The sequence below is a fragment of the Delphinus delphis genome, chromosome 19 (assembly GCF_949987515.2).
Source record: "Delphinus delphis chromosome 19, mDelDel1.2, whole genome shotgun sequence".
Lineage (NCBI taxonomy): Eukaryota > Metazoa > Chordata > Mammalia > Artiodactyla > Delphinidae > Delphinus > Delphinus delphis.
The window spans coordinates 38,695,882-38,712,278 of NC_082701.1; the positions used below are offsets into that span (position 1 = coordinate 38,695,882).

At 68.8% G+C, this 16,397-nt stretch overlaps 8 non-coding genes across 8 annotated transcripts; all 8 read right to left on the bottom strand.

Moving 5' to 3' along the window:
* Positions 1 to 1,972: 1,972 nt before the first annotated feature.
* Positions 1,973 to 2,091, bottom strand: LOC132415474 (5S ribosomal RNA). The gene has a single exon (XR_009517208.1). It is a non-coding gene; the product is annotated as a 5S ribosomal RNA (ribosomal RNA).
* Positions 2,092 to 3,022: 931 nt separating this feature from the next.
* LOC132415475 (5S ribosomal RNA) lies at positions 3,023 to 3,141 on the bottom strand. Its single transcript, XR_009517209.1, has one exon. It is a non-coding gene; the product is annotated as a 5S ribosomal RNA (ribosomal RNA).
* Positions 3,142 to 5,833: 2,692 nt separating this feature from the next.
* Positions 5,834 to 5,952, bottom strand: LOC132415476 (5S ribosomal RNA). Its single transcript, XR_009517210.1, has one exon. It is a non-coding gene; the product is annotated as a 5S ribosomal RNA (ribosomal RNA).
* A 931-nt stretch (positions 5,953 to 6,883) lies between these two features.
* On the bottom strand, positions 6,884 to 7,002 carry LOC132415477 (5S ribosomal RNA). Its single transcript, XR_009517211.1, has one exon. It is a non-coding gene; the product is annotated as a 5S ribosomal RNA (ribosomal RNA).
* Positions 7,003 to 9,694: 2,692 nt separating this feature from the next.
* LOC132415478 (5S ribosomal RNA) lies at positions 9,695 to 9,813 on the bottom strand. Its single transcript, XR_009517212.1, has one exon. It is a non-coding gene; the product is annotated as a 5S ribosomal RNA (ribosomal RNA).
* A 931-nt stretch (positions 9,814 to 10,744) lies between these two features.
* LOC132415479 (5S ribosomal RNA) lies at positions 10,745 to 10,863 on the bottom strand. Its single transcript, XR_009517213.1, has one exon. It is a non-coding gene; the product is annotated as a 5S ribosomal RNA (ribosomal RNA).
* Positions 10,864 to 13,555: 2,692 nt separating this feature from the next.
* LOC132415480 (5S ribosomal RNA) lies at positions 13,556 to 13,674 on the bottom strand. The gene has a single exon (XR_009517214.1). It is a non-coding gene; the product is annotated as a 5S ribosomal RNA (ribosomal RNA).
* Positions 13,675 to 14,605: 931 nt separating this feature from the next.
* On the bottom strand, positions 14,606 to 14,724 carry LOC132415482 (5S ribosomal RNA). The gene has a single exon (XR_009517215.1). It is a non-coding gene; the product is annotated as a 5S ribosomal RNA (ribosomal RNA).
* Between the last annotated feature and the right edge of the window lie 1,673 nt (positions 14,725 to 16,397).

Below are 16,397 nucleotides of genomic sequence, written 5' to 3' on the forward strand. Positions count from 1 at the left end.
CTGAGCCTCCATCCGCTCTGGTGCCTCGGGGCTACGGGCCCGAAGCCTGGTAGCGCGACACCCCACCGGCCCACAGACGTAGCCTCCCCAGCTGTGCTCGCAGCGAGTGCAACCGCAGCCTGCATCCCTCCACGGGACACTTGGATTACTCCCGCGATCCCCACGAGGTGCGGCACCCGGCGGCCGAATGGGCTGAGATCCTGCCCTTGCGGCGCCCTGTGGCCACCTCCGCCTCCCTCACGGTACTGGCCGAGGCCTCGCACCAGCGGGCGCCGGCTCCCAGCTCAGCGCTGCTCCTCCGCCCCTCTCACCTCCTGCCCGACGTCCAGGCTACCGAGCACCCTCCACCCCCGCCCACCTTCATGCCACTCAGCCGGAACCCGGGAGGCAATGCCAACTACCAGGTGTATGACAGTCTGGTGCTGAAGCGGCAACCGCAGGAGGGCCAAGCGCGGGCCGACTCGCTGCTACCTTCCACCTCGGCCTCCAGGCCCTCTCTGCACGGGAGCCAGACTGGGAAAATGAACGTACCAGCAGCAAATGGGGGCAGGGGCAGGGGGCGGCAGGGCATGGAGAGAGGAATAAAGAGCGCCAGAGTCCAGGAAACATTGGTGGTCTGTGGCTTGGAAGCGCCACTCCTTCTGCCAGCCTGGGTCCCTGCGCTTGGCTTCCTGCAATAAGAAGCCAGTGTCCCCTTCTTGGCCTGAGGGTCCCTTTGGTTTAGTGGCCACAGTTCTGCCAGCAGGCCCCTCCTGGTCCTATACCATGCACTAAGTACATCTGCAGCTGCAGACTCCAAACCCCTGGTCTCTGGGCACCTCCTCTGTGTCTCAGCTGTCCCTGTCCACAGAGAGCCTCATACAAGAAGTTGCTTCCAAACTGGGAGGTTCCACATCTGGGCAGGTCCAGCTCCAGGCCCAGTGAAGGGCATGAAGAAGGCTGAGGCTCTGGACTCCAGCCAGGCCTTCAGCAGGCCTCTGAGGCCAAGGTCTTCCTAGTCTCAAGAGGGGCCAAGAGACGCAATGTGTCATTTGAACAAGTGAGTCAGCGGGCGGTGAGCGAATGAATGACCGCTCGAGGGGATGTATGCCGGCCACCGGGCCCTGTTTGACTGTCCAGGCTCAGCTTACCTGACCCTGGTTACCAGGGAATGCCACTCTGGGCCCACCTTTTCATCCCCCTCCCTCACTGTGACCTCACCCCCTGCCCCATTATGACCCAGTCTGGCTCCCAGTTAAAACTGGAGGGCAGAGGGCCCAGGCAGTCCTGGGACCAACGGCCATGGGTGAGCGAAACTACTACCGAGCCGAGCCGTTCACTGGCCCCATCCCCAGGAAATGCCAGGAGCAAGGATACTCAATTCTTCTGATCCCGGTCAGCTTCATCTTGCTCAACGTGGGGATCAACGTGGTGACTATGGTCAGGGCAGGATCTGTGCAGCGCGGTTGGGGGAGCCCTGGGGTCTTGAAGGGGCTGAGGTGGGAGGGCTGCTGGGGTGTGACCGGACAAGGGTTGGATTTCAGGGCTCACCCTGCTCCCGGCCTCCCCCCTCCCCTTCTTCCCTCAACTCTGGAGGCATCTGAAGAGATTCTTGCGGGCACTTTTCAATCGTATTTTCCACAAAGGTGAGTGGGCGCCGGCGTGGGTTCAGGGGATGTGGGCCTGTCCCCTTTCTTCTATCCCTGCCTTGATTCTCAGCCCCTCAGGAACCCAGGCCCTGACCCATCTCGCCTTTCCCCACAGACAAGCAAGCCAGCTGTGTAGGCAGCCATCGCATGTGCATGCGCTGCTCCGTGGATCCCAAGAACCTGTGCTCAAGAGTTTCTTCCCGCTTCTGCCATCGCCCAAGCTTCCTGCTCGGGCAGGCAAACCACCTTGACTACTGCCTGCAGCGGGGCTCGGCGGGGGCGGAGCCGGCGGCCCCCCCGCCGCGGGCGAGTAAAGGAGAAGGCGGGCGGAGCGGGAGGCAAAAAGCCTACAGCACCCGGTATTCCCAGGCGGTCTCCCATCCAAGTACTAACCAGGCCCGACCCTGCTTAGCTTCCGAGATCAGACGAGATCGGGCGCGTTCAGGGTGGTATGGCCGTAGACGGGGGCGGGGGCCGCGGGCGGCCTCTTGAGGAGCAGTTTCGCTGGCGCTGGCGCCTTAACGCCAGCCTGGCGGCCGGCCCGCCCCGGCAGGGCCCCCTCGCCCGCCCAGGCAGGGGGAACGGAGGTCTCGGGTATCGGGCGGCGGCGGAGGGTTTGGCGACCACCTCCCAGCCCAGGGCGGCCGTGACCCAGCAAACCCTTGGGCGCTTGGCGCCCCGCCCAAGATCCCGCACGTCGCTCACAGGGACGTGGCCCCAGAGGCTTCAGGGCCCGGGGCCCGCGGTCCCTTGGGCATCGGCCCTGCCCGCCCACGCGGCGCTAGGCGCAGCCCGGCCGCAGCCCGGGCCGGCCCTCCTGCCCGACAGCAGCTGGCCCGAAGCCACTGGGAGCCACCATTGAGTCGCCACGGCCCCTCAGCCCCGGCAAGGCCACCCTTGCCCCCACACCCCCCGCCGAGCTCAGGACCCCGCCCCTGGTGGCCGGCAGGCCCGGGCAAGCGGCCCCTGCCCTCGATCCCGCTCCCGCACCCGGCCGCGGTGACACGCCAGAGGGGCGGGGTGGGGGGGGGCTTTTGTCGGAGGGAGCTGTGGAGGGACACACAGGCACACAGGTGGCGGCGCCGGGGCTGGGCGCCGGTGGGGGCGGCCAGGTGCAGGTCGAGGGGCTCGCGGGCCGAAAGGACGGCAGCTGGGCCGGCGGCGGAGTCTGGGTCCGGGCCGGCCACCCCGGGAGCGTCTGGGGTGCGGCTGCCTTCCAGGGCCGCCTTCTGGCCGCCTGGCCGGCCGGGCCGGCGGGGAGCGCCCCCGCCGTCGCGCGCCGTGGTGGGAGGGGCCTGAGGAGGTGGGGCCTGCAGCGGGGCCCGGCGGGGGCGGAGCCGGCGGCCCCCGCCGCGGGCGAGTAAAGGAGAAGGCGGGCGGAGCGGCAGGCAAAAAGCCTACAGCACCCGGTATTCCCAGGCGGTCTCCCATCCAAGTACTAACCAGGCCCGACCCTGCTTAGCTTCCGAGATCAGACGAGATCGGGCGCGTTCAGGGTGGTATGGCCGTAGACGGGGGCGGGGGCTGCGGGCGGCCTCTTGAGGCCCAGTTTCGCTGGCGCTGGCGCCTTAACGCCGGCCTGGCGGCCGGCCCGCCCCGGCAGGGCCCCCTCGCCCGCCCAGGCAGCGGGAACGGAGGTCTCGGGTATCGGGCGGCGGCGGAGGGTTTGGAGACCACCTCCCAGCCCAGGGCGGCCGTGACCCAGCAAACCCTTGGGCGCTTGGCGCCCCTCCCAAGATCCCGCACGTCGCTCACAGGGACGTGGCCCCGGAGGCTTCATGGCCCGGGGCCCGCGGTCCCTTGGGCATCGGCCCTGCCCGCCCACGCGGCGCTAGGCGCAGCCCGGCCGCAGCCCGGGCCGGCCCTCCTGCCCGACAGCAGCTGCCCGAAGCCACTGGGAGCCACCATTGAGTCGCCACGGCCCCTCAGCCCCGGCAAGGCCACCCTTGCCCCCACACCCCCCGCCGAGCTCAGGACCCCGCCCCTGGTGGCCGGCAGGACCGGGGAAGCGGCCCCTGCCCTCGATCCCGCTCCCGCACCCGGCCGCGGTGACACGCCAGAGGGGCGGTGTGGGGGGGGGCTTTTGTCGCAGGGAGCTGTGGAGGGACACACCGGCACACAGGTGGCGGCACCGGGGCTGGGCGCCGGTGGGGGCGGCCAGGTGCAGGTCGAGGGGCTCGCGGGCCGAAAGGACGGCAACTGGGCCCATGGCGGAGTCTGGGTGTGGAGGGCTCTGAGCCTCCATCCGCTCTGGTGCCTCGGGGCTACGGGCCCGAAGCCTGGTAGCGCGACACCCCACCGGCCCACAGACGTAGCCTCCCCAGCTGTGCTCGCAGCGAGTGCAACCGCAGCCTGCATCCCTCCACGGGACACTTGGATTACTCCCGCGATCCCCACGAGGTGCGGCACCCGGCGGCCGAATGGGCTGAGATCCTGCCCTTGCGGCGCCCTGTGGCCACCTCCGCCTCCCTCACGGTACTGGCCGAGGCCTCGCACCAGCGGGCGCCGGCTCCCAGCTCAGCGCTGCTCCTCCGCCCCTCTCACCTCCTGCCCGACGTCCAGGCTACCGAGCACCCTCCACCCCCGCCCACCTTCATGCCACTCAGCCGGAACCCGGGAGGCAATGCCAACTACCAGGTGTATGACAGTCTGGTGCTGAAGCGGCAACCGCAGGAGGGCCAAGCGCGGGCCGACTCGCTGCTACCTTCCACCTCGGCCTCCAGGCCCTCTCTGCACGGGAGCCAGACTGGGAAAATGAACGTACCAGCAGCAAATGGGGGCAGGGGCAGGGGGCGGCAGGGCATGGAGAGAGGAATAAAGAGCGCCAGAGTCCAGGAAACATTGGTGGTCTGTGGCTTGGAAGCGCCACTCCTTCTGCCAGCCTGGGTCCCTGCGCTTGGCTTCCTGCAATAAGAAGCCAGTGTCCCCTTCTTGGCCTGAGGGTCCCTTTGGTTTAGTGGCCACAGTTCTGCCAGCAGGCCCCTCCTGGTCCTATACCATGCACTAAGTACATCTGCAGCTGCAGACTCCAAACCCCTGGTCTCTGGGCACCTCCTCTGTGTCTCAGCTGTCCCTGTCCACAGAGAGCCTCATACAAGAAGTTGCTTCCAAACTGGGAGGTTCCACATCTGGGCAGGTCCAGCTCCAGGCCCAGTGAAGGGCATGAAGAAGGCTGAGGCTCTGGACTCCAGCCAGGCCTTCAGCAGGCCTCTGAGGCCAAGGTCTTCCTAGTCTCAAGAGGGGCCAAGAGACGCAATGTGTCATTTGAACAAGTGAGTCAGCGGGCGGTGAGCGAATGAATGACCGCTCGAGGGGATGTATGCCGGCCACCGGGCCCTGTTTGACTGTCCAGGCTCAGCTTACCTGACCCTGGTTACCAGGGAATGCCACTCTGGGCCCACCTTTTCATCCCCCTCCCTCACTGTGACCTCACCCCCTGCCCCATTATGACCCAGTCTGGCTCCCAGTTAAAACTGGAGGGCAGAGGGCCCAGGCAGTCCTGGGACCAACGGCCATGGGTGAGCGAAACTACTACCGAGCCGAGCCGTTCACTGGCCCCATCCCCAGGAAATGCCAGGAGCAAGGATACTCAATTCTTCTGATCCCGGTCAGCTTCATCTTGCTCAACGTGGGGATCAACGTGGTGACTATGGTCAGGGCAGGATCTGTGCAGCGCGGTTGGGGGAGCCCTGGGGTCTTGAAGGGGCTGAGGTGGGAGGGCTGCTGGGGTGTGACCGGACAAGGGTTGGATTTCAGGGCTCACCCTGCTCCCGGCCTCCCCCCTCCCCTTCTTCCCTCAACTCTGGAGGCATCTGAAGAGATTCTTGCGGGCACTTTTCAATCGTATTTTCCACAAAGGTGAGTGGGCGCCGGCGTGGGTTCAGGGGATGTGGGCCTGTCCCCTTTCTTCTATCCCTGCCTTGATTCTCAGCCCCTCAGGAACCCAGGCCCTGACCCATCTCGCCTTTCCCCACAGACAAGCAAGCCAGCTGTGTAGGCAGCCATCGCATGTGCATGCGCTGCTCCGTGGATCCCAAGAACCTGTGCTCAAGAGTTTCTTCCCGCTTCTGCCATCGCCCAAGCTTCCTGCTGGGGCAGGCAAACCACCTTGACTACTGCCTGCAGCGGGGCTCGGCGGGGGCGGAGCCGGCGGCCCCCCCGCCGCGGGCGAGTAAAGGAGAAGGCGGGCGGAGCGGGAGGCAAAAAGCCTACAGCACCCGGTATTCCCAGGCGGTCTCCCATCCAAGTACTAACCAGGCCCGACCCTGCTTAGCTTCCGAGATCAGACGAGATCGGGCGCGTTCAGGGTGGTATGGCCGTAGACGGGGGCGGGGGCCGCGGGCGGCCTCTTGAGGCCCAGTTTCGCTGGCGCTGGCGCCTTAACGCCAGCCTGGCGGCCGGCCCGCCCCGGCAGGGCCCCCTCGCCCGCCCAGGCAGGGGGAACGGAGGTCTCGGGTATCGGGCGGCGGCGGAGGGTTTGGCGACCACCTCCCAGCCCAGGGCGGCCGTGACCCAGCAAACCCTTGGGCGCTTGGCGCCCCGCCCAAGATCCCGCACGTCGCTCACAGGGACGTGGCCCCAGAGGCTTCAGGGCCCGGGGCCCGCGGTCCCTTGGGCATCGGCCCTGCCCGCCCACGCGGCGCTAGGCGCAGCCCGGCCGCAGCCCGGGCCGGCCCTCCTGCCCGACAGCAGCTGGCCCGAAGCCACTGGGAGCCACCATTGAGTCGCCACGGCCCCTCAGCCCCGGCAAGGCCACCCTTGCCCCCACACCCCCCGCCGAGCTCAGGACCCCGCCCCTGGTGGCCGGCAGGCCCGGGCAAGCGGCCCCTGCCCTCGATCCCGCTCCCGCACCCGGCCGCGGTGACACGCCAGAGGGGCGGGGTGGGGGGGGGCTTTTGTCGGAGGGAGCTGTGGAGGGACACACAGGCACACAGGTGGCGGCGCCGGGGCTGGGCGCCGGTGGGGGCGGCCAGGTGCAGGTCGAGGGGCTCGCGGGCCGAAAGGACGGCAGCTGGGCCGGCGGCGGAGTCTGGGTCCGGGCCGGCCACCCCGGGAGCGTCTGGGGTGCGGCTGCCTTCCAGGGCCGCCTTCTGGCCGCCTGGCCGGCCGGGCCGGCGGGGAGCGCCCCCGCCGTCGCGCGCCGTGGTGGGAGGGGCCTGAGGAGGTGGGGCCTGCAGCGGGGCCCGGCGGGGGCGGAGCCGGCGGCCCCCGCCGCGGGCGAGTAAAGGAGAAGGCGGGCGGAGCGGCAGGCAAAAAGCCTACAGCACCCGGTATTCCCAGGCGGTCTCCCATCCAAGTACTAACCAGGCCCGACCCTGCTTAGCTTCCGAGATCAGACGAGATCGGGCGCGTTCAGGGTGGTATGGCCGTAGACGGGGGCGGGGGCTGCGGGCGGCCTCTTGAGGCCCAGTTTCGCTGGCGCTGGCGCCTTAACGCCGGCCTGGCGGCCGGCCCGCCCCGGCAGGGCCCCCTCGCCCGCCCAGGCAGCGGGAACGGAGGTCTCGGGTATCGGGCGGCGGCGGAGGGTTTGGAGACCACCTCCCAGCCCAGGGCGGCCGTGACCCAGCAAACCCTTGGGCGCTTGGCGCCCCTCCCAAGATCCCGCACGTCGCTCACAGGGACGTGGCCCCGGAGGCTTCATGGCCCGGGGCCCGCGGTCCCTTGGGCATCGGCCCTGCCCGCCCACGCGGCGCTAGGCGCAGCCCGGCCGCAGCCCGGGCCGGCCCTCCTGCCCGACAGCAGCTGCCCGAAGCCACTGGGAGCCACCATTGAGTCGCCACGGCCCCTCAGCCCCAGCAAGGCCACCCTTGCCCCCACACCCCCCGCCGAGCTCAGGACCCCGCCCCTGGTGGCCGGCAGGACCGGGGAAGCGGCCCCTGCCCTCGATCCCACTCCCGCACCCGGCCGCGGTGACACGCCAGAGGGGCGGTGTGGGGGGGGGCTTTTGTCGCAGGGAGCTGTGGAGGGACACACCGGCACACAGGTGGCGGCACCGGGGCTGGGCGCCGGTGGGGGCGGCCAGGTGCAGGTCGAGGGGCTCGCGGGCCGAAAGGACGGCAACTGGGCCCATGGCGGAGTCTGGGTGTGGAGGGCTCTGAGCCTCCATCCGCTCTGGTGCCTCGGGGCTACGGGCCCGAAGCCTGGTAGCGCGACACCCCACCGGCCCACAGACGTAGCCTCCCCAGCTGTGCTCGCAGCGAGTGCAACCGCAGCCTGCATCCCTCCACGGGACACTTGGATTACTCCCGCGATCCCCACGAGGTGCGGCACCCGGCGGCCGAATGGGCTGAGATCCTGCCCTTGCGGCGCCCTGTGGCCACCTCCGCCTCCCTCACGGTACTGGCCGAGGCCTCGCACCAGCGGGCGCCGGCTCCCAGCTCAGCGCTGCTCCTCCGCCCCTCTCACCTCCTGCCCGACGTCCAGGCTACCGAGCACCCTCCACCCCCGCCCACCTTCATGCCACTCAGCCGGAACCCGGGAGGCAATGCCAACTACCAGGTGTATGACAGTCTGGTGCTGAAGCGGCAACCGCAGGAGGGCCAAGCGCGGGCCGACTCGCTGCTACCTTCCACCTCGGCCTCCAGGCCCTCTCTGCACGGGAGCCAGACTGGGAAAATGAACGTACCAGCAGCAAATGGGGGCAGGGGCAGGGGGCGGCAGGGCATGGAGAGAGGAATAAAGAGCGCCAGAGTCCAGGAAACATTGGTGGTCTGTGGCTTGGAAGCGCCACTCCTTCTGCCAGCCTGGGTCCCTGCGCTTGGCTTCCTGCAATAAGAAGCCAGTGTCCCCTTCTTGGCCTGAGGGTCCCTTTGGTTTAGTGGCCACAGTTCTGCCAGCAGGCCCCTCCTGGTCCTATACCATGCACTAAGTACATCTGCAGCTGCAGACTCCAAACCCCTGGTCTCTGGGCACCTCCTCTGTGTCTCAGCTGTCCCTGTCCACAGAGAGCCTCATACAAGAAGTTGCTTCCAAACTGGGAGGTTCCACATCTGGGCAGGTCCAGCTCCAGGCCCAGTGAAGGGCATGAAGAAGGCTGAGGCTCTGGACTCCAGCCAGGCCTTCAGCAGGCCTCTGAGGCCAAGGTCTTCCTAGTCTCAAGAGGGGCCAAGAGACGCAATGTGTCATTTGAACAAGTGAGTCAGCGGGCGGTGAGCGAATGAATGACCGCTCGAGGGGATGTATGCCGGCCACCGGGCCCTGTTTGACTGTCCAGGCTCAGCTTACCTGACCCTGGTTACCAGGGAATGCCACTCTGGGCCCACCTTTTCATCCCCCTCCCTCACTGTGACCTCACCCCCTGCCCCATTATGACCCAGTCTGGCTCCCAGTTAAAACTGGAGGGCAGAGGGCCCAGGCAGTCCTGGGACCAACGGCCATGGGTGAGCGAAACTACTACCGAGCCGAGCCGTTCACTGGCCCCATCCCCAGGAAATGCCAGGAGCAAGGATACTCAATTCTTCTGATCCCGGTCAGCTTCATCTTGCTCAACGTGGGGATCAACGTGGTGACTATGGTCAGGGCAGGATCTGTGCAGCGCGGTTGGGGGAGCCCTGGGGTCTTGAAGGGGCTGAGGTGGGAGGGCTGCTGGGGTGTGACCGGACAAGGGTTGGATTTCAGGGCTCACCCTGCTCCCGGCCTCCCCCCTCCCCTTCTTCCCTCAACTCTGGAGGCATCTGAAGAGATTCTTGCGGGCACTTTTCAATCGTATTTTCCACAAAGGTGAGTGGGCGCCGGCGTGGGTTCAGGGGATGTGGGCCTGTCCCCTTTCTTCTATCCCTGCCTTGATTCTCAGCCCCTCAGGAACCCAGGCCCTGACCCATCTCGCCTTTCCCCACAGACAAGCAAGCCAGCTGTGTAGGCAGCCATCGCATGTGCATGCGCTGCTCCGTGGATCCCAAGAACCTGTGCTCAAGAGTTTCTTCCCGCTTCTGCCATCGCCCAAGCTTCCTGCTCGGGCAGGCAAACCACCTTGACTACTGCCTGCAGCGGGGCTCGGCGGGGGCGGAGCCGGCGGCCCCCCCGCCGCGGGCGAGTAAAGGAGAAGGCGGGCGGAGCGGGAGGCAAAAAGCCTACAGCACCCGGTATTCCCAGGCGGTCTCCCATCCAAGTACTAACCAGGCCCGACCCTGCTTAGCTTCCGAGATCAGACGAGATCGGGCGCGTTCAGGGTGGTATGGCCGTAGACGGGGGCGGGGGCCGCGGGCGGCCTCTTGAGGAGCAGTTTCGCTGGCGCTGGCGCCTTAACGCCAGCCTGGCGGCCGGCCCGCCCCGGCAGGGCCCCCTCGCCCGCCCAGGCAGGGGGAACGGAGGTCTCGGGTATTGGGCGGCGGCGGAGGGTTTGGCGACCACCTCCCAGCCCAGGGCGGCCGTGACCCAGCAAACCCTTGGGCGCTTGGCGCCCCGCCCAAGATCCCGCACGTCGCTCACAGGGACGTGGCCCCAGAGGCTTCAGGGCCCGGGGCCCGCGGTCCCTTGGGCATCGGCCCTGCCCGCCCACGCGGCGCTAGGCGCAGCCCGGCCGCAGCCCGGGCCGGCCCTCCTGCCCGACAGCAGCTGGCCCGAAGCCACTGGGAGCCACCATTGAGTCGCCACGGCCCCTCAGCCCCGGCAAGGCCACCCTTGCCCCCACACCCCCCGCCGAGCTCAGGACCCCGCCCCTGGTGGCCGGCAGGCCCGGGCAAGCGGCCCCTGCCCTCGATCCCGCTCCCGCACCCGGCCGCGGTGACACGCCAGAGGGGCGGGGTGGGGGGGGGCTTTTGTCGGAGGGAGCTGTGGAGGGACACACAGGCACACAGGTGGCGGCGCCGGGGCTGGGCGCCGGTGGGGGCGGCCAGGTGCAGGTCGAGGGGCTCGCGGGCCGAAAGGACGGCAGCTGGGCCGGCGGCGGAGTCTGGGTCCGGGCCGGCCACCCCGGGAGCGTCTGGGGTGCGGCTGCCTTCCAGGGCCGCCTTCTGGCCGCCTGGCCGGCCGGGCCGGCGGGGAGCGCCCCCGCCGTCGCGCGCCGTGGTGGGAGGGGCCTGAGGAGGTGGGGCCTGCAGCGGGGCCCGGCGGGGGCGGAGCCGGCGGCCCCCGCCGCGGGCGAGTAAAGGAGAAGGCGGGCGGAGCGGCAGGCAAAAAGCCTACAGCACCCGGTATTCCCAGGCGGTCTCCCATCCAAGTACTAACCAGGCCCGACCCTGCTTAGCTTCCGAGATCAGACGAGATCGGGCGCGTTCAGGGTGGTATGGCCGTAGACGGGGGCGGGGGCTGCGGGCGGCCTCTTGAGGCCCAGTTTCGCTGGCGCTGGCGCCTTAACGCCGGCCTGGCGGCCGGCCCGCCCCGGCAGGGCCCCCTCGCCCGCCCAGGCAGCGGGAACGGAGGTCTCGGGTATCGGGCGGCGGCGGAGGGTTTGGAGACCACCTCCCAGCCCAGGGCGGCCGTGACCCAGCAAACCCTTGGGCGCTTGGCGCCCCTCCCAAGATCCCGCACGTCGCTCACAGGGACGTGGCCCCGGAGGCTTCATGGCCCGGGGCCCGCGGTCCCTTGGGCATCGGCCCTGCCCGCCCACGCGGCGCTAGGCGCAGCCCGGCCGCAGCCCGGGCCGGCCCTCCTGCCCGACAGCAGCTGCCCGAAGCCACTGGGAGCCACCATTGAGTCGCCACGGCCCCTCAGCCCCGGCAAGGCCACCCTTGCCCCCACACCCCCCGCCGAGCTCAGGACCCCGCCCCTGGTGGCCGGCAGGACCGGGGAAGCGGCCCCTGCCCTCGATCCCGCTCCCGCACCCGGCCGCGGTGACACGCCAGAGGGGCGGTGTGGGGGGGGGCTTTTGTCGCAGGGAGCTGTGGAGGGACACACCGGCACACAGGTGGCGGCACCGGGGCTGGGCGCCGGTGGGGGCGGCCAGGTGCAGGTCGAGGGGCTCGCGGGCCGAAAGGACGGCAACTGGGCCCATGGCGGAGTCTGGGTGTGGAGGGCTCTGAGCCTCCATCCGCTCTGGTGCCTCGGGGCTACGGGCCCGAAGCCTGGTAGCGCGACACCCCACCGGCCCACAGACGTAGCCTCCCCAGCTGTGCTCGCAGCGAGTGCAACCGCAGCCTGCATCCCTCCACGGGACACTTGGATTACTCCCGCGATCCCCACGAGGTGCGGCACCCGGCGGCCGAATGGGCTGAGATCCTGCCCTTGCGGCGCCCTGTGGCCACCTCCGCCTCCCTCACGGTACTGGCCGAGGCCTCGCACCAGCGGGCGCCGGCTCCCAGCTCAGCGCTGCTCCTCCGCCCCTCTCACCTCCTGCCCGACGTCCAGGCTACCGAGCACCCTCCACCCCCGCCCACCTTCATGCCACTCAGCCGGAACCCGGGAGGCAATGCCAACTACCAGGTGTATGACAGTCTGGTGCTGAAGCGGCAACCGCAGGAGGGCCAAGCGCGGGCCGACTCGCTGCTACCTTCCACCTCGGCCTCCAGGCCCTCTCTGCACGGGAGCCAGACTGGGAAAATGAACGTACCAGCAGCAAATGGGGGCAGGGGCAGGGGGCGGCAGGGCATGGAGAGAGGAATAAAGAGCGCCAGAGTCCAGGAAACATTGGTGGTCTGTGGCTTGGAAGCGCCACTCCTTCTGCCAGCCTGGGTCCCTGCGCTTGGCTTCCTGCAATAAGAAGCCAGTGTCCCCTTCTTGGCCTGAGGGTCCCTTTGGTTTAGTGGCCACAGTTCTGCCAGCAGGCCCCTCCTGGTCCTATACCATGCACTAAGTACATCTGCAGCTGCAGACTCCAAACCCCTGGTCTCTGGGCACCTCCTCTGTGTCTCAGCTGTCCCTGTCCACAGAGAGCCTCATACAAGAAGTTGCTTCCAAACTGGGAGGTTCCACATCTGGGCAGGTCCAGCTCCAGGCCCAGTGAAGGGCATGAAGAAGGCTGAGGCTCTGGACTCCAGCCAGGCCTTCAGCAGGCCTCTGAGGCCAAGGTCTTCCTAGTCTCAAGAGGGGCCAAGAGACGCAATGTGTCATTTGAACAAGTGAGTCAGCGGGCGGTGAGCGAATGAATGACCGCTCGAGGGGATGTATGCCGGCCACCGGGCCCTGTTTGACTGTCCAGGCTCAGCTTACCTGACCCTGGTTACCAGGGAATGCCACTCTGGGCCCACCTTTTCATCCCCCTCCCTCACTGTGACCTCACCCCCTGCCCCATTATGACCCAGTCTGGCTCCCAGTTAAAACTGGAGGGCAGAGGGCCCAGGCAGTCCTGGGACCAACGGCCATGGGTGAGCGAAACTACTACCGAGCCGAGCCGTTCACTGGCCCCATCCCCAGGAAATGCCAGGAGCAAGGATACTCAATTCTTCTGATCCCGGTCAGCTTCATCTTGCTCAACGTGGGGATCAACGTGGTGACTATGGTCAGGGCAGGATCTGTGCAGCGCGGTTGGGGGAGCCCTGGGGTCTTGAAGGGGCTGAGGTGGGAGGGCTGCTGGGGTGTGACCGGACAAGGGTTGGATTTCAGGGCTCACCCTGCTCCCGGCCTCCCCCCTCCCCTTCTTCCCTCAACTCTGGAGGCATCTGAAGAGATTCTTGCGGGCACTTTTCAATCGTATTTTCCACAAAGGTGAGTGGGCGCCGGCGTGGGTTCAGGGGATGTGGGCCTGTCCCCTTTCTTCTATCCCTGCCTTGATTCTCAGCCCCTCAGGAACCCAGGCCCTGACCCATCTCGCCTTTCCCCACAGACAAGCAAGCCAGCTGTGTAGGCAGCCATCGCATGTGCATGCGCTGCTCCGTGGATCCCAAGAACCTGTGCTCAAGAGTTTCTTCCCGCTTCTGCCATCGCCCAAGCTTCCTGCTGGGGCAGGCAAACCACCTTGACTACTGCCTGCAGCGGGGCTCGGCGGGGGCGGAGCCGGCGGCCCCCCCGCCGCGGGCGAGTAAAGGAGAAGGCGGGCGGAGCGGGAGGCAAAAAGCCTACAGCACCCGGTATTCCCAGGCGGTCTCCCATCCAAGTACTAACCAGGCCCGACCCTGCTTAGCTTCCGAGATCAGACGAGATCGGGCGCGTTCAGGGTGGTATGGCCGTAGACGGGGGCGGGGGCCGCGGGCGGCCTCTTGAGGCCCAGTTTCGCTGGCGCTGGCGCCTTAACGCCAGCCTGGCGGCCGGCCCGCCCCGGCAGGGCCCCCTCGCCCGCCCAGGCAGGGGGAACGGAGGTCTCGGGTATCGGGCGGCGGCGGAGGGTTTGGCGACCACCTCCCAGCCCAGGGCGGCCGTGACCCAGCAAACCCTTGGGCGCTTGGCGCCCCGCCCAAGATCCCGCACGTCGCTCACAGGGACGTGGCCCCAGAGGCTTCAGGGCCCGGGGCCCGCGGTCCCTTGGGCATCGGCCCTGCCCGCCCACGCGGCGCTAGGCGCAGCCCGGCCGCAGCCCGGGCCGGCCCTCCTGCCCGACAGCAGCTGGCCCGAAGCCACTGGGAGCCACCATTGAGTCGCCACGGCCCCTCAGCCCCGGCAAGGCCACCCTTGCCCCCACACCCCCCGCCGAGCTCAGGACCCCGCCCCTGGTGGCCGGCAGGCCCGGGCAAGCGGCCCCTGCCCTCGATCCCGCTCCCGCACCCGGCCGCGGTGACACGCCAGAGGGGCGGGGTGGGGGGGGGCTTTTGTCGGAGGGAGCTGTGGAGGGACACACAGGCACACAGGTGGCGGCGCCGGGGCTGGGCGCCGGTGGGGGCGGCCAGGTGCAGGTCGAGGGGCTCGCGGGCCGAAAGGACGGCAGCTGGGCCGGCGGCGGAGTCTGGGTCCGGGCCGGCCACCCCGGGAGCGTCTGGGGTGCGGCTGCCTTCCAGGGCCGCCTTCTGGCCGCCTGGCCGGCCGGGCCGGCGGGGAGCGCCCCCGCCGTCGCGCGCCGTGGTGGGAGGGGCCTGAGGAGGTGGGGCCTGCAGCGGGGCCCGGCGGGGGCGGAGCCGGCGGCCCCCGCCGCGGGCGAGTAAAGGAGAAGGCGGGCGGAGCGGCAGGCAAAAAGCCTACAGCACCCGGTATTCCCAGGCGGTCTCCCATCCAAGTACTAACCAGGCCCGACCCTGCTTAGCTTCCGAGATCAGACGAGATCGGGCGCGTTCAGGGTGGTATGGCCGTAGACGGGGGCGGGGGCTGCGGGCGGCCTCTTGAGGCCCAGTTTCGCTGGCGCTGGCGCCTTAACGCCGGCCTGGCGGCCGGCCCGCCCCGGCAGGGCCCCCTCGCCCGCCCAGGCAGCGGGAACGGAGGTCTCGGGTATCGGGCGGCGGCGGAGGGTTTGGAGACCACCTCCCAGCCCAGGGCGGCCGTGACCCAGCAAACCCTTGGGCGCTTGGCGCCCCTCCCAAGATCCCGCACGTCGCTCACAGGGACGTGGCCCCGGAGGCTTCATGGCCCGGGGCCCGCGGTCCCTTGGGCATCGGCCCTGCCCGCCCACGCGGCGCTAGGCGCAGCCCGGCCGCAGCCCGGGCCGGCCCTCCTGCCCGACAGCAGCTGCCCGAAGCCACTGGGAGCCACCATTGAGTCGCCACGGCCCCTCAGCCCCGGCAAGGCCACCCTTGCCCCCACACCCCCCGCCGAGCTCAGGACCCCGCCCCTGGTGGCCGGCAGGACCGGGGAAGCGGCCCCTGCCCTCGATCCCGCTCCCGCACCCGGCCGCGGTGACACGCCAGAGGGGCGGTGTGGGGGGGGGCTTTTGTCGCAGGGAGCTGTGGAGGGACACACCGGCACACAGGTGGCGGCACCGGGGCTGGGCGCCGGTGGGGGCGGCCAGGTGCAGGTCGAGGGGCTCGCGGGCCGAAAGGACGGCAACTGGGCCCATGGCGGAGTCTGGGTGTGGAGGGCTCTGAGCCTCCATCCGCTCTGGTGCCTCGGGGCTACGGGCCCGAAGCCTGGTAGCGCGACACCCCACCGGCCCACAGACGTAGCCTCCCCAGCTGTGCTCGCAGCGAGTGCAACCGCAGCCTGCATCCCTCCACGGGACACTTGGATTACTCCCGCGATCCCCACGAGGTGCGGCACCCGGCGGCCGAATGGGCTGAGATCCTGCCCTTGCGGCGCCCTGTGGCCACCTCCGCCTCCCTCACGGTACTGGCCGAGGCCTCGCACCAGCGGGCGCCGGCTCCCAGCTCAGCGCTGCTCCTCCGCCCCTCTCACCTCCTGCCCGACGTCCAGGCTACCGAGCACCCTCCACCCCCGCCCACCTTCATGCCACTCAGCCGGAACCCGGGAGGCAATGCCAACTACCAGGTGTATGACAGTCTGGTGCTGAAGCGGCAACCGCAGGAGGGCCAAGCGCGGGCCGACTCGCTGCTACCTTCCACCTCGGCCTCCAGGCCCTCTCTGCACGGGAGCCAGACTGGGAAAATGAACGTACCAGCAGCAAATGGGGGCAGGGGCAGGGGGCGGCAGGGCATGGAGAGAGGAATAAAGAGCGCCAGAGTCCAGGAAACATTGGTGGTCTGTGGCTTGGAAGCGCCACTCCTTCTGCCAGCCTGGGTCCCTGCGCTTGGCTTCCTGCAATAAGAAGCCAGTGTCCCCTTCTTGGCCTGAGGGTCCCTTTGGTTTAGTGGCCACAGTTCTGCCAGCAGGCCCCTCCTGGTCCTATACCATGCACTAAGTACATCTGCAGCTGCAGACTCCAAACCCCTGGTCTCTGGGCACCTCCTCTGTGTCTCAGCTGTCCCTGTCCACAGAGAGCCTCATACAAGAAGTTGCTTCCAAACTGGGAGGTTCCACATCTGGGCAGGTCCAGCTCCAGGCCCAGTGAAGGGCATGAAGAAGGCTGAGGCTCTGGAC